The sequence below is a fragment of the Lycorma delicatula genome, chromosome 7 (assembly GCF_047948215.1).
Source record: "Lycorma delicatula isolate Av1 chromosome 7, ASM4794821v1, whole genome shotgun sequence".
Classification (NCBI taxonomy): Eukaryota; Metazoa; Arthropoda; class Insecta; order Hemiptera; family Fulgoridae; genus Lycorma; species Lycorma delicatula.
In genome coordinates this window covers 37,300,967-37,317,496 of record NC_134461.1, presented here as the reverse complement: position 1 = coordinate 37,317,496, position 16,530 = coordinate 37,300,967, and positions in this window count along the sequence as shown.

Below are 16,530 nucleotides of genomic sequence, written 5' to 3'. Positions count from 1 at the left end.
CTGACCAAGTTTGACCAAAATCAGTGCAATAGTTCTGTAAAGTGATTTACAGGTCAACCTGAACATTAACATCCGTAAAATTTCCATTCGGTTTTTTGGGTTCCTTTGGTGCTAAAACGTCAAGATCCGGTCAAAACTGCATATGCTCAAATTAGACCGATTACAATATTTTCCTTTGTAGAGCTATAGTTCTGCTGTAGTGCTATCTAGACGGGAAAGTAAAATTTAACTATATTAAATTTGAAAAGTGGTTTTATTTATTTAATTTTCTTTATTCACTTATTAGAAAATTATTAAAAAAATTATTAATCTAGTAAGAAAAGACAAATCTCAAATATTCAACCAAATATTTAATATGGAATTCATTTGATAGGTTTAATGATATCCTCCCACATTCCATTCTGTTCTAAGCTAATAACTAATTTATCAGTTATTACATTTGTTCGTTTTACCTAAGTTTTTAATCTACCTGTAAACTAAATTTCTGCAAACAAATTTTTTCTTTATCATTATGTATGATAAAACCCTATTTGGGTTTTTTAAACAATATTTCAGAAGGATTTCTCAAAACTTATTCATTACAACATATTTGCGATCAATTTTGTTTTTTAATTATTAATATAAAATTACATATAAATCATAATAACAATCTCATAAATTGGGTTCACGTAGAACAAGAACCGTGGTATTTTTATTATGATTTTAAAAAATTATCAAATTTTTTGATTGCATTTAACTGAAAAACAAAGAGGAAACTGGTTATATAGATGTTTTATTAATTAAAATAACGTAATGTTTCTGTAAAGTTTTCTTCTGTAATACTCTGTAAATTTGACGTATTTTCCTATTAATTTAAAGTTTTTCAGTTTAAAGGTTTCATTTTAACATTATATTTCAATTAAAGTCTGAATACTAAATTCTACGCTTAGAAACCTATTTATTATTAATATAAATTTAATTCAGAATATAACTAAAATTGTTAAATTCGTTTATTAATTTTATTTTCCTGTTTCTAATTATGGTAATTTAAATCAGCTCAATTTTAACATTATGGCCACAGAGTATTTACGTAAAATAATAACTTTAAATTTTATACAAGACCATCATATATATTATTTATATTGCTGAAGGAATGAAACTATAATATATCAAATTTAAATCTGTATTTGTTCTATTTCTCTGTACTATGCTAATTTTTCGTGTGCTTCTGTAGATAAGTTGTTCTAAGTGTTGTATATTTTATATGTATGCGGAAAATAAATGAAATATTTGCTTTGTAAGAAGCTTATGGATGATGTTACTGGGAAAATTATGTTTTAAAAAATATATATATTTTAGATTATAGTTATTTCTCTATTTTATAAATGAAAATAAACAACCATTATTTATTTTAAATAAAATCATTAATAAATAACAACTTTAAATGAAGAATATTAAAACTTATTATTTTTTTTTACAACGTCTTAATAATATAAAAATGAAGAAGATAACAATAAACAGTATTAAAATGAAGTAAAAAACCTTATAATGATTATGATTAAGAAGAAAGAGGCGGTTTTTCTAAAGCTAAGGGGTTAGATACCGAGCTCAATTGAAATTCTCTATAAAACAACCCCCCTTTTAAAGCTTCAAGTCTCATTATTTAATTTGATTAATGAGATGTCAGGGAGTAGTAATGGAATTAGTATAGGTTTTAGATAATGAGAATTTGATAAGGTTTCTGTACTCCCATAAAATCACTAAACTTCTATATATATATATATATATATATATATATATATATATATAGGCTCTATTATTCTTAAAACACAATCTTTTAACATGATGTAATTTTCTTAAATCCCATTTTGTCTTGCAACTAATTTGTTTTAATATGCTTTTTATAGTATACGGTAATTTAATTTAATTAAATTTTTGTAAGTTTACATCTATAATATGAAATTTATCTTTTTTTTTGTTATTTATATCGGTTTTAATTTTAACCCGTGTTTACAGAAAAAAAAGGAAGTTTTTCTTTTCTTGTGGTTTAAATTTGATTCTAATTATCTGAATACATAATTTAATCCCGTTTACTTTCTTAATCTTTATATATAAATCATATTATCCTAACATTTGTTTGTGGAGATATTCAGTTAAGACTGAACAACTGCTGAACTGATATGAATAATTATTCTATCTTTATATTTTTTTTTTTTTTTTTTTTTTATAAAAGAAATTCACCAAATTTTTTCATATAATTCCATTATTGAATTAGTTATATCGAAAAAGTGTCATTTTTTTATTTTAGAATAAAATGACGTGCCCTAGAAAAAGTAATTCAAGTTATGATATAGGATATATATAGTTCCGATTTCAATCATAAACCATGTACAAAGGCTGGATACACTGGGCAAAAAGTAACTTAAAAATTGCTATGTAATCGAATAAGAGTAATTCTGAAAGTTTAAAAAAATATATATTTCGTTGTTCTTATTTAATCCTGCACAAAACCGATAAAAAAACCCAAGTGAAAAATGAAGAAAAGTACGAAAATGAAATAAATTGACAATAATGGACACAAACAATGGATTTTTCATCAGTTTTGTATTAAACATAAAACAACGTGAGCATTCTTACCTACTTATATAGGGGATGTTCATGTCAATCCGGGAATTTTGATATACTAGTGTGTAAATGGAGATTTTTGTGCATTCTGTTGATTGTACTTATAAATACAAGGGTTATCTATTACCGCATTGGGTGCTGGCGTGAAGCAAGGTTAAACAAAAAAAACAACAATCAGTCGTAAAGAACATGGCGTCCAATGTAGTGAGTGGGTATGTGAAACAGCGCGCTGTAATGAAATTTCTTGTGATTAAAGGCATAAAACCCGATGAGATGTATTTGCGACTCCTTGCGCAGTACGGTGATGAGACTCTTAGTCGCAGTAAAACATTTGAGTGTTGCAAACGTTTTAAAGAAGGTTTTACATCAGTGAGTGATGATCCTGGTCGAATTGATTCGGTCTACTGTAGTCATTCCTATGAATATTCAGCGAGTTGAAGAACTGATGCTTACTAATCGACGTATAACTTGTCAGCAAGAGTGCAGAAGCTATAAATGTGTCTGTGTAAACAAAATCATTCACGACCATTTGAAGTTGCTCTCAAGCAAAAACGCCTTTAATGATCGCCTTCAGCGATCACTAAAGGCGTTCTTGTTTCTGCAGGACATTGCACGATCACATACAGCTTACCGCACGACATGCACGCTACAAAATCTTGGCTGGATCTTGGGGAGTTATTACCACAACCCTCGTTCAATCCAGATTTTGGTCCCAGCGATTTTCACCTGTTCGAGCCCTTGAAATTGTTCGTGGGAGGTCAGAATTTCAATAGCAACGATGAGTTGAAGCAGTCAGTCCTATCTTGGATTCGTTGACGAATCTTTACCCAATACCGGTATCTAGGGTCGAGTGAAACGCTGGGATAAATATGTAAATGTGGCAGGGAATTACATCGAAAAATAAAATTATTTCTTACTATCAGAAGTGTGTTCTACATTTATGAAAAATTAATTGTCCAGGATTAATTTACACAAGCGCGCGTGTGTAAATTCGTTATATCTTTTTTTTTAGGAGCATTGGAATATTTGCCTATATCTTTCACAGATATTATTATAAAATTAATCAATATAGCTGAGAAAAGTTAAAATTTTTTAGATAGGTACAAACAATTTAAAGTTTATTATTATGTTAAATTCATTACGAAAATTTTTCACCCATTCAAGAAATTGTTAACAATTTTTTTTTTACTAAAATTCTGTTCTGATGACCACTTGATTTCGATAAAGATTAAAATTTAATTTAATTTTTTTTTTAAATCTCATTTGCACAAACCGTATTTCTTTCAAATTGTGATTTATTCATAGACTATGTATAACTAAACAAAAAAATTATTCAGTAAAATACGATAAGCACTTGGTTTAGCTCTAAAGTTCAGTTAATAATGAAGTATATCTGAATAATTTTAACCTAAAACCATACTGAAATTTCAATTAATAAACTGGTAAAAGGATTATTTAATTCAACTGAGTAAATTATGTCTTTTAAGGGAACATCATTGGAGATAAACACAGACACTTAGTTACATATAAAAAATAATTGGTTAAATTTTTTTTTTTCAATTAACTGCTTTTATGTTTTCTTACATGTTCAATACGTTTGTATAAATCTATGTTTGATCAAACTTTTACTTACAATATTTAATTTAAGACATTATTAAAATTATAGAAAATTATGTTTACCAAATCTGAGATTAATCTCTGATAAATAATTAATCTGCGATAAATTTTGCTGCTAGGGTATAACTTGCTAAACTACCAGTTAAAAATAATTAAAATTCTGTATTTATTTAGAATTGTTATATATCTTTATCACACATTTTTTGTATATATTTTAAACTTATTTTGAACTTTTACGCTTATCATAATTTGGGTGTTTCTCATTTTGAAAAATGACAAAATTAACCCAAAGTGACCTTAATAATAAAAAAAAATTTTACTATTTTTTAACGGAATTGATTTGCTTTCGCTGGTGTTACTTTTTTCTAGATAGATTTTTATGTTATTAATCAGAAGCATACGGATTCAATACGTAAAAAATGTATGTATGTCAATATGCTGTAATATACAGTTTAAATAAGACGACTCGTAATTATGATTTTCTATAATTTGTTGTCAGAGTGGGATTGAAAGTCAGTTTCATCAATTTGATAAATTTATTAGAGTTAATACTAGTAACACTTAATGGTGTTAGTTCTATTTATTAATGTTATAGTCTTCACTAGCTTATGCACATTTAATAATAAACGTGTAGAATAAATTAAAATAATATCTATACATGTTTTAAACCGACAGAAGAAAAAGGAATCCTTTTTTTCTTTCTTTTATTTTGTTCTTTCACTTTTACAGAATTAATAATTAATGGAGTAATCCTAATACTAATTATAATATTACTTAACTTAATCATACTTAATTTAACATTGCTTTATAATACAATTTAATATTTATTACTTGACTTAACTTAATTATACTTAATTTATATTATTTGTAAAAGATGAAAGATTAGGTGTCCACAAGGGTCTTGCCCGTTTTGTGGCACCATCCCTTTTCTATTAATCTTTTTAGTTAGAGTAAGGGGAAAAAGTAAACAGTTTTATCTTATATAGGAGGATTAGTTTTGGTTCAATTCATGATTTACTCTGGTGGAAACTTATCTTTTCTGCAGTTAAGTATAGAGAAGATCAATCGTCGTCAAATATTTATGTTTACTAATAAACATTTCACCCAGTGCTACCAGCTAAGTTATATATGTAAAATATCTATTACTATGTTAAGACCAATAGTATAAAGCATTATAATTAATTATATATGTAATCATAAATCATGTAATTACATGGAACATACTTTCAGCGTCATCAATATTAATTAGCCATCGTCTTAGTAGCTTTAAGAAAGTGTTTAGGTTCCTACTGGTCTTTATATGATTAGGAAGTATGTTATACAATCTAGGAGCAGTACTTGAAAAGAACTTCATATAACTCGTTTTATTTGCTCTGGGGACACATACATTCCTCTGAAAGAAGTTCATTTAAAATGACGGGTCATGTATTTGGGTTTCCACAGTTGGGTAATTTAGTAACGGAAACAATTTTAAAAATAGCAAAACCCTTTCCAAGAAAAAAAATATTAGAATAGATTTAATTTATTTTTTATGTTACTACTCTTTCAAAAACATTTTATGTTGTGATTTTTAGTTAAATTTGTGATTGGAAGTTGCGATCAGAAATTTTCATTTTATTTATTTTGCAGCTCATTGTCGTTGTATTTCCAATTTTTATTTTTTATTTTTGATTTTAAAATACATAAAATTTATTTTGTAGATTAACAATCAGATAAAAAAGAATTGATTATATATTTTGTAGTAGATTTAAAGAATCAATATATTACAAAACGTTTTTTAAATAGATTGCACATCAATATTGTTTATTTTATTTAAGGATAGCATCAACGGCTTCACCCACTACAAATAAAACTTCAAAAATTTTAAATTGTTTTTTTAATAATTATGCGTGGGTTGTTGTTCTTAGAGTTATCAGTATCCATAACTTATCGTATAAAGTAGAATATTTACATAAAAGCTGTGTTAAAAAAATTAAATTTTAATAAAAACCTTGAGGATACTGAAATTGTTCAAGAAGTAATTTTTTCCCCAATTTAGCAAAGTCCAGAAGTTTCGTAATTCTACTTATTTTTTGCATTGTAGTAGTTACATATTTTAATCATGATATCTATTTAAATATGTTACAGATTCAGACTTTGGACTATGGAGGGTGAATCAAGAGCTGAAACCTAACATATTTTTCGAAGGTTGAAAACTCTACTTTCATCCGTTGGTTTTTAATTCTTTGAGAACGCTTTGAAGTAGATTCACGTTGTCTACAAATATAAATTCTAATATATCTATAATTTCTTCTTCCTATTTGTGATCTCACTGACCTAGGCTTTATGAAAATATTAGTAAATTGAAAGTCAAATGTATACCAATTATGTGTATGACTTACATAAATCACATTAAATGTAGTAAAACACACAACACCTTTCTGAAGAAGTCGATATTTATATTGAAATTCTATACGCCTCAAACCATCACACAGGTATCATTTTTGATAGCAGACTTCGGCTTTAGATTAATCAAGTCTAAGTAGATTATCTTTACATAAACTTTAGACTAAAGCAAATTGCATTTTGATTGCAATTGCAATCAAAATTAATTTCTACCGCAAGTGTAAAGTAACTTTAAAATTTATTAAAAAGGTAGTATTCGACAAAAATTGCGATTTCGCGTTTTTAAGAAAAGTTCTATTAACAGCGTGAAATTACCAAACTTAGAAATAGCTTCTATGTTGGTCAGTCAATATTCTGAAAAACATGCAAAATCTCGTTAGAGAGAGAATTTCAACTTCTCTCGTCTTGTTTCTTAAGCATTGAAGATTTAACTTTTAATTTGAGTTTGGTTAAGGATGTTTGGAAGGAGGAATCAGCGTTTGATATTTAAAAAAATTAGGTTCAGTTTAACTTGTGTCTTTATATATATATATAATAATAATTATAATTATTATTTTTTTTTTTTTAACTGAATTTTTACGGGCATCGACTGCTAAGTTCATTAGCCCTCGTCACATTCTTTAAAAGAAATTATTATCTCCATCAGGATCGTCATATGTAAGGGTGTAAAGGGCCCTTACATTTTATTTAAAAACACAAACTTCACAATAAACATTAAGACATAAAAGACAAGGACAATCACAAACACTTATGGGGTGTAAAGGGCCCCAATATTAAAATTTGAGATAGGTTCTCAAAAGACCATAAAATTAAAATTTCAGCATATCAATACCATATCTTTCTTTCTTTCTTCTACGAGTCTCATTTATAGTTTGTTTAAGCACCCTCGGGGCGACCAGAACCACCGTTGAGCAGTATATCGCGCCAGGGTGCCGTGGCAGTTGAATCCTTCTTATAAACAGGCTATAGGCATGCACGGCGCACACCCACAGCCTCGCGCCCTCAATCCACCCTTGAGGGTCCCCCATGCCATCATCGGACACACCCCGACTCACAGCTCTTGAATGCAGGTGAGCCAAAATGGCCTAGGCAAGAGGGCTACCTCCCGTCACTATACGTGCCACGCTTCCAGACTCCCTTATATGTATATATAAAACTACCGCTTAGAGATTCTTTTGTCACAGCTTTAAACATTCATTTTATAGACTTTTAAGAAGTCCACTGGCGTGTAAAAATGCAACTATATTTTCTTCATTTCCATTATCCAGATCAGCTCTAATATTATTTGTTAGACGGAACCTCTTTCTGAGGTCCTCATATATGGTACACTCTTTTATTAGATGCTTGATTGTCAGTGTTTTATTACAAACACCGCACATTGGTCTCACTTCGCCGGTTAACATATATAAATTTGTTAATCGCGTGTGACCGATTCTAAGTCTGGTCACCGCTACTTATTCACGGCGAGTCAACTTAAAGTCGCTTTTCCATTTATAAGGAGAAGTTTTTACTGAGTTTAATTTTGTATTTAAACTCCTCCATTCAGCGTTCCACTTATTTCTTACTATGTTTGTTAGACGGTTTTTAACATCTGCCACTCTTACAGGAAATGCATCCAAATCATCGTAGACTGTTGCCTTTCTGGCAGCTTCGTCTGCGATTTCATTACCTGTAATACCAGCATGCCCCGGAGTACATACAAATACGCATCGCTGTCCTCGTTGTTTTAGAACGTATAAAATGGACAGGATGTTTGCAATTAGGACATCCTTAATGTTCTTGTTCAGAATTGCGACAAGTGCACTTAATGAAGTTACTTAAGTTAAGTGAACTTAGTGCAATTATTATTATTAAATTTATCGTATTTTTAGGAAAACTTTTGTTAATACTAATTGTTATTCTGACACAGATGATCAGATTAAATTTTAAGATTATTTAATAATTAAATAATGATACGAGAATAATAATTATGATTATTGCTTTTTTAAGCTCAGAGTTTAAACTTTTATTTTTGATAGGGTTTAGTTTTGAATTTTGTATGCTCGTACCTTTATGGAAACAATCCGTCGAGCGGAATTATTTACCCTGGTAATCAAGGCCTGTTTTTTGAATAAAAAAGAAATTTCACAGTTTCAAAAACACAGAATCGAATCAAGGTCCGATAGAATATCCCCCACCCACCAATTGACCCAATCAGTCAACCAGTACTATTAGAAATTATAATTTCATAGATGCCATAAAAATGTATTAATTAAAACTCATATTTGCATAACTTTAATTTTGTTTAATATTAAAATAAAGGAATTGTATATTTTATGTTCATATTTTCGAATTTTCTCTTTCATTTTATATTAAACCTACTTAACTGTTATGTACATCCTTAAAGGAAAGACAAATTAAAAATAACTGCAACAGTCTATTGCCTTTCTTACTAAATGTTGTATTAACTTTACACGTACTTTTAGTCAAAGAGTTTTAGTAAAGCCTTTTTAAGCGTTCTTCACATTTCGTTTTGTGCTTCTTTTTACATTCCAGTTTCAATTGGGAAATTCCTTTACTGGAATCGGTATCCTTTTACAGAAAACTAATGAAATATTTTTCTTTAAAATTACTCCTTTCTTTATCAGGTATCATTTCAAATTATATTTAGTTTAACTTTTCTTTTGTAAATTAAATTTCTTTTTTAGATCTTTTTAAAAAGTTTTACTTTTATCATGATCTTTCATAATTATCTTAGAAGTAAATAATAAATTAAAATACAATAACAAATATACTGTTTACTTTTATTATTTTTATTGTGAAATTATTTTTGGAATTTCCATTTTTTATCTAATCACTAGACATTTTACATTTTCATTATAATTATGTGAAATTAAAAGAAAATATATTTATTTAAAAAGATATTTTTAATCGTTCAGAAGTGGAAAGAGAAATGAACATTGGTAAAATAGACGGAGCATACAGGAAAGTTAAGGAAAATTTTGGGGTACATAAATTAAAATGTAATAATGTGTTAAACAAAGATGGTACACCAATATATAATACGAAAGGTAAAGTCGATAGATGGGTGGAATATATTGAAGAGTTATACGGAGGAAATGAATTAGAAAATGGTGTTATAGAGGAAGAAGAGGAAGTTGAGGAGGATGAAATGGGAGAAACAATACTGAGATCTGAATTTAAGAGAGCATTAAAAGATTTAAATGGCAGAAAGGCTCCTGGAATAGACGGAATACCTGTAGAATTACTGCGCAGTGCAGGTGAGGAAGCGATTGATAGATTATACAAACTGGTGTGTAATATTTATGAAAATGGGGAATTTCCATCAGACTTCAAAAAAAGTGTTATAGTTATGATACCAAAGAAAGCAGGGGCAGATAAATGTGAAGAATACAGAACAATTAGTTTAACTAGTCATGCATCAAAAATCTTAACTAGAATTTTATACAGAAGAATTGAGAGGAGAGTGGAAGAAGTGTTAGGAGAAGACCAATTTGGTTTCAGGAAAAGTATAGGGACAAGGGAAGCAATTTTAGGCCTCAGATTAATAGTAGAAGGAAGATTAAAGAAAAACAAACCAACATACTTGGCGTTTATAGACCTAGAAAAGGCTTTCGATGACGTAGACTGGAATAAAATGTTCAGCATTTTAAAAAAATTATGGTTCAAATACAGAGATAGAAGAACAATTGCTAACATGTACAGGAACCAAACAGCAACAGTAATAATTGAAGAACATAAGAAAGAAGCCGTAATAAGAAAGGGAGTCCGACAAGGATGTTCCTATCTCCGTTACTTTTTAATCTTTACATGGAACTAGCAGTTAATGATGTTAAAGAACAATTTAGACTCGGAGTAATAGTAAAAGGTGAAAAGATAAAGATGCTACGATTTGCTGATGATGTAGTAATTCGAGCCGAAAGTAAAAAAGGATTTAGAAGAAACAATGAACGGCATAGATGAAGTCCTACGCAAGAACTATCGCATGAAAATAAACTAGAACAAAACAAAAGTAATGAAATGTAGTAGAAATAACAAAGATGGACCACTGAATGTGAAAATAGGAGGAGAAAAGATTAGGGAGGTAGAAGAATTTGGTTATTTGGGAGGTAGAATTACTAAAGATGGACGAAGCAGGAGCGATATAAAATGCCGAATAGCACAAGCGAAACGAGCCTTCAGTAAGAAATATAATTTGTTACATCAAAAATTAATTTAAATGTCAGGAAAAGATTTTTGAAAATGTATGTTTGGAGTGTCGCTTTATATGGAAGTGAAACTTGGACGATCGGAGTATCTGAGAAGAAAAGATTAGAAGCTTTTGAAATGTGGTGCTATAGGAGAATGTTAAAAATAAGATGGGTGGATAAAGTGACAAATGAGGAGGTATTGCGGAAAATAGATGAAGAAAGAAGCATTTGGAAAAATATAGTTAAAAGAAGAGACAGACTTATAGGCCACATACTAAGGCATCCTGGAATAGTCGCTTTAATATTGGAAGGACAGGTAGAAGGGAAAAATTGTGTAGGCAGGCTACGTTTGGAATATGTAAAACAAATTGTTAGGGATGTAGGATGTAGAGGGTATACTGAAATGAAACGACTAGCACTAGATAGGGAATCTTGGAGAGCTGCATCAAACCAGTCAAATGACTGAAGACAAAAAAAAAAATTTTAATCGTTAAATTTTATGAATTTTAATTGTTATTGAGAAAAAAATTATGAATATAATTAACATTACGAAACATTAATTTAAGAGTAATCTAGTTCTCATCAAAATCTAAAAAATACACCTGCTAATATTCAACAAACAATTTTTTTGTATTAATGTTATTTTTCTAAACCGATGGATTATATTTCGAAGATCTTAAAATAATTTGTGAAGCTCCCTTAATTAGTAGCCCGATATTGTCTAGAAATTATTACACAAATCATAATAAAAAACCTTTTATGTATATTTAACACGCTATATAATCTATATTTATGTTTGATTTCGTGTTTTGTGCCTTGGAAAAAATACTTTAAAATATGATTGAATTCATCATTCTTTTTATAAAGTTTTACGATTTTTTTTACAAATCATTCTAGAAGATAATTTTAAAATTTCTTTAGAAATAAAAATGTAAGTAAGAATATAATTAAGGTGACAAGTGAAATAATAGTTTCTATCAGTTGTGGTGAAGTTAAATTTTAACCACTATTTAAATCCTGGTAAAGAGAAGTCAGCCGAAAAAGATGTTTCTTTGTCAAATATTTTATCCTTATGGTTATTTGTTTCAGTTCTTATTTTAGAAAATAATTTAAATAATTTTGTAATTGTAAAAAAACGTTCTTATATTTAGGTTTATAAGAAATATCAAAATCCTTTTTTTCTTCTAAAACTAAAATGTTTCCTATGAAAAAAAGATATTTTTTTGTTAATATATTTTGATTAAAACGAATTAAAATTATTTAAAAATATATAGAATTAAATATAGAAATAATATATAAAAGAAAGAATATATAATATGGTATATATATATTAAATATAGAATATATAGAATTAATTTTTTTTTTTTTTTTAATTCTGGACAGTTATTATTTTTATTTCATACACCCAAGGCAACTTGAAGTAAAATTTAGAGTAATTAGTATGAAACTCAAAGAAGGATTAAGGATAGGTATTTCTATTTTCCATATTATAAAAAAGGAATCGTATATGAAAAGATCGGAAGTTAGAAATTTTATTTATTTATTATTATTATGTTTTATTTTTATTTTAATGAATAACTAGTAATTATAACTACCAACTAATAATATCAAGGTTTGCTTTTCAGGTGCGTACTTCCATACACTATGTTGTAATTCTGAGGATTGGCTAAGACATCCGTTAAGGAATCCTGCTTCTTTTTGGATGAATCTTTAGCATCTGAATAAAAAGAAATTTGTTATAACACGTATTTAAGCAGGTTGATACAACATTTTTTAAAAATCAATATTCTTTTCTTGCTAAACCGATCTTCGAAGTAATTATGGGCTAAGTGGAAGCCTACTTTGACAAAGGATATTTTCAGTAGCAGTCCTTCAGTAGACAGGTCGTATCATTCTAAATATTTCTTGATTTCTTTCCCTTGTTCATGATAGCTTCTTAGCTGAAGAATTCTTTGTTTTTTTTTCAAATATTAAGGGAACCGTACTAAGAATGTGGGAAAATTTAGAGTAATCATGTTGTAAAGATAAACTTGAGAATAAAATATTTTTTGAGTTTTTAATATTTCTCAGTGAATAAAACATTAATAACTAACAGTCACCCATATAATTTTAGTATTCAGTTTTTATTAAATAATATTAGCATCTTTAGAAAAAAATATATTTTAGAATTTTGTATGAAGGATGAAGTTTAAAAAGAGAAAGAAATTAGTTTTTTTTGGGTCAAAATTAATTTGACTAAGTCATGCTTGAGATAAGTAGAAATGGAATATATCCAGTTCAAATTAATTGCCTACTTCAGTAATAACTATGCATAATATATTTTAGCAACATGATAACTACTGATTTAATAAAATTTCTTGAAACACTTGTTAGGATAATGCTATTGATAATAAATTTATTTATTACTGATCTCATAAAAATTATCTTTACAAATTTATTTACGAGTAAATAATCCTGTTGCACCAAAAAATACGACGAGCTCTAAAAACTGTTTTTAGCAAACACTTTTACTAAAATTTGAAATATGAAAATATGTGCATGATGATTATTCTTTCCAAGGAAATGGATATGGAAGGGTTAGTACATTTTACTTTTCGCGTCTTCCTACAATTTATATTTAGTTGTTTCATTTTAATGGATTTTTACAGGCTTTTTTTTAGTTACGGAATATAAAGATCTTTTTATTGTTTCTTAGTAATTATCCTTTATCTTATTCATTTACTGACAAATCGTTGATGCATGTTGAAAAATGTTTTTATACAGAACTTTCTAGGTTCCAGTAACTAAATGAATAACTGGAAAACAGTCTATTAATGTCTGTCCAAGTCGACTTCTGAGCTAGTAATAATAATTGCTTTTACAGAATGTGAATTTTTTTTATTATTATTTTTTTTTTTAATTTTCTATAGTTGTAGTTCTTATAACAAAAATTATTATATAACCCACCAGGTTGATCTAGTGATAGAACTCGTCATCGTAAATCAGCTGATTTCGAATTTGGTAATTACTATTTTCGGATTTGATTACTAGATCGTGGATACCGGTTTTCTTTGGTGGTTGGGATTCAATTAACCACACGTCTCAGGAACGGTTGGCCTGAGTCTGTTGACATTTACCGGTACATTAACAGTTACACTCGCTAATGACTTTTAATTTTGTTTATTTGTTATTTGTTTATTTGCTTTGTCTGTGCAACAGAACAGTTACACAAAACCTTTGTATGTTGCATAATATCACATAAAATCACAAAAGAACAGCCACAAGTCAACAACCCACAAAAACAAATTAAAAACACAATAATAATAACAATTATATAGTCAAATACAAAAAAATAATAATTAGAACTTTAAAAACGGTAGCTATGGAGTGATAATAAAAACACATAGATGAAAACATACAAAAACACAATATTACTAATACATTCCAAATAAAACAAGTTATAAGCAATAATCCTAAAAAAAACAACAATAATTTTAAAATCATGAAAGTGAGCATTACACCAAGAACAATAATCCATCGCCACGTAACCCCCTCAAATTTTTAATGAAGGTTGTCTCATCCTCCCAAAAGCTTAGCTTATCCTGGAACTCCACTGCAACACTGGTACACCGCTCAATCGGAGACACGGTGGAACCAACCGGTGTTACAAATTACCTAAAAGACCTCACTGACCTGGCCTGGTTTCGCAAGACAATATGGTAACGCGTCGGAAGTTTATTGTGCAGAGCTTTATAAAAGAAAACCAAGTCAAAGTACGTTCTTCTATCAGATAACCTGGAAAGGTCTAACCGCCTCAACATATCCTCTCTACTAGCGCCAACAAAACAATCTCTAAACTTAAAACGCATCTAGTTCAAGAATCTATTCTGAACACCCTCAACCAGATCAGAGGCAAAAACTCGTGTACTATTCCATACCACGGTCGAGTACTCCAAGCGACTCCTCACCAAAGATTTGTACAGCAGGTTACAATTGGAAATATTGTTAAACCGTCCACAAATCCAAAGGACAAGACCAAGGTCCCGGCGTGCTTTATTGACAATCCGAGCAATATATTCGTGAAAATATAACTTCGTGTCAAATAAAATCCCGAGGTCCTCAACCAATGTCTCAGCGACAATAGCGTGCGTACCAATCCTATAGCTGAAAACAGAGCTCGACGTCTTACGAGACAAAGTCAAATGTTTGGTCTTTCGAAAATTTAAGGGCATACAATTGCGGTCAGCCCACCTTGTTAACATTCAATTGTAGGAACAGGTGATCCATACTATTCCTGATCGAACAATATATTTTGACGTCATCCGCAAACATCTGAAAATTGCACGTCAAAAGATCCCCGATATCATTTATAAAAATAATAAAAAGAAGGGACCCAAAACAGAGCCTTGGGGCACTCCAGACTTAGCCAAGAAGGTTTCCTCAAACATTTGTCCACCAAAACGCACCGAAAAACGCCTGTCACGAAGATAAGGGGACAGCTAATCATTAAACCGATCGCGGAAGCCGAAGCCCTTGGTCTTTGATAACAACAAATGATGGGGCATCTTGTCAAAAGCTTTGGTAAAATCAAAATATATCACATCTACTTGACCCCTATGCTCAATTACATTAACTGAATCCTGCAAAAAGGCGGCCAAATTAGAAGCTGGTGAACGACCTTTAATATATCCATGCTGAAATGACGATAACATCGGGAGAACATGATCATAAATATGTCCAAATAGAATCCTCTCGAAGACTTTGGAAAAGGTACCGAGGATAGAAATAGGCTTGAATTTTTAATGCAACTATAAATAAAAAGATATTAAAAAAACTGTATTTAAAGTGTTTTCTTGAAGAAACCTGTACATTTGTTTATTGTTTATATTTCATTATAATTAATCGTTTATACATTTATATTATATTTATTTTATTATAAAATTATTCTTAAATTAAAATATAATTTTATGAAATGTTATAAAAATTACTAATTATATTTATATAAAATTATGTTATTTATATTATAAAATACTAATACTATTTAATAAATAATAAATATTTTTATTTACTTATAAAATACTTTTAAATTATTAATTATATTTATAATGTGAACATTTTGATCCTGTAATAAAAAGTTAAAAAACCATCATATAAATTACAAATATATAACGTAAGAAAAATCAATTTTCTGTCAAAAATCGAAAGATTATTGAGATAAATATCTTATCTATAAACAAAAACTTGTTTCTTATGAGTTATCTGAACAAAATTACAAAAAAAAAATAAAAATAGAAGCATTTCTAATGTTAAAAATGGATTGAAATTTAAAAAAAATTACTGCAGTAGGTTTTACTAGGCAATGTATCTGTGAAAATGTTTAGTGATGATTAATGGGAGTGACATTGCTGCGTGAAACGGAATTATTTTATTAATATCTTAAATTAATTTTTAAACATTATTTCTGTATATATTCTTTCCTTTTTATTCTGATATTTTTAATTAATCACATAATTTCTTTTTTTCTTTTGTTTGTTGCAGAATTATAAAATTTCTCTCTTTAAATTTTACGAATTAAAAAAATAATTAATTTTAAAATAAAGACTTAAAAGCCTTAAACATTGTATATTTAACTTAATTTAACGTTCTAGGAATAAATTTATTCCTATTTATACAATATTTTAATATAATATTTTATATCATATGACTGTCACTTGAGTAATAAATCTTACTTTTATAAAAATCCTTTAGGAATAGC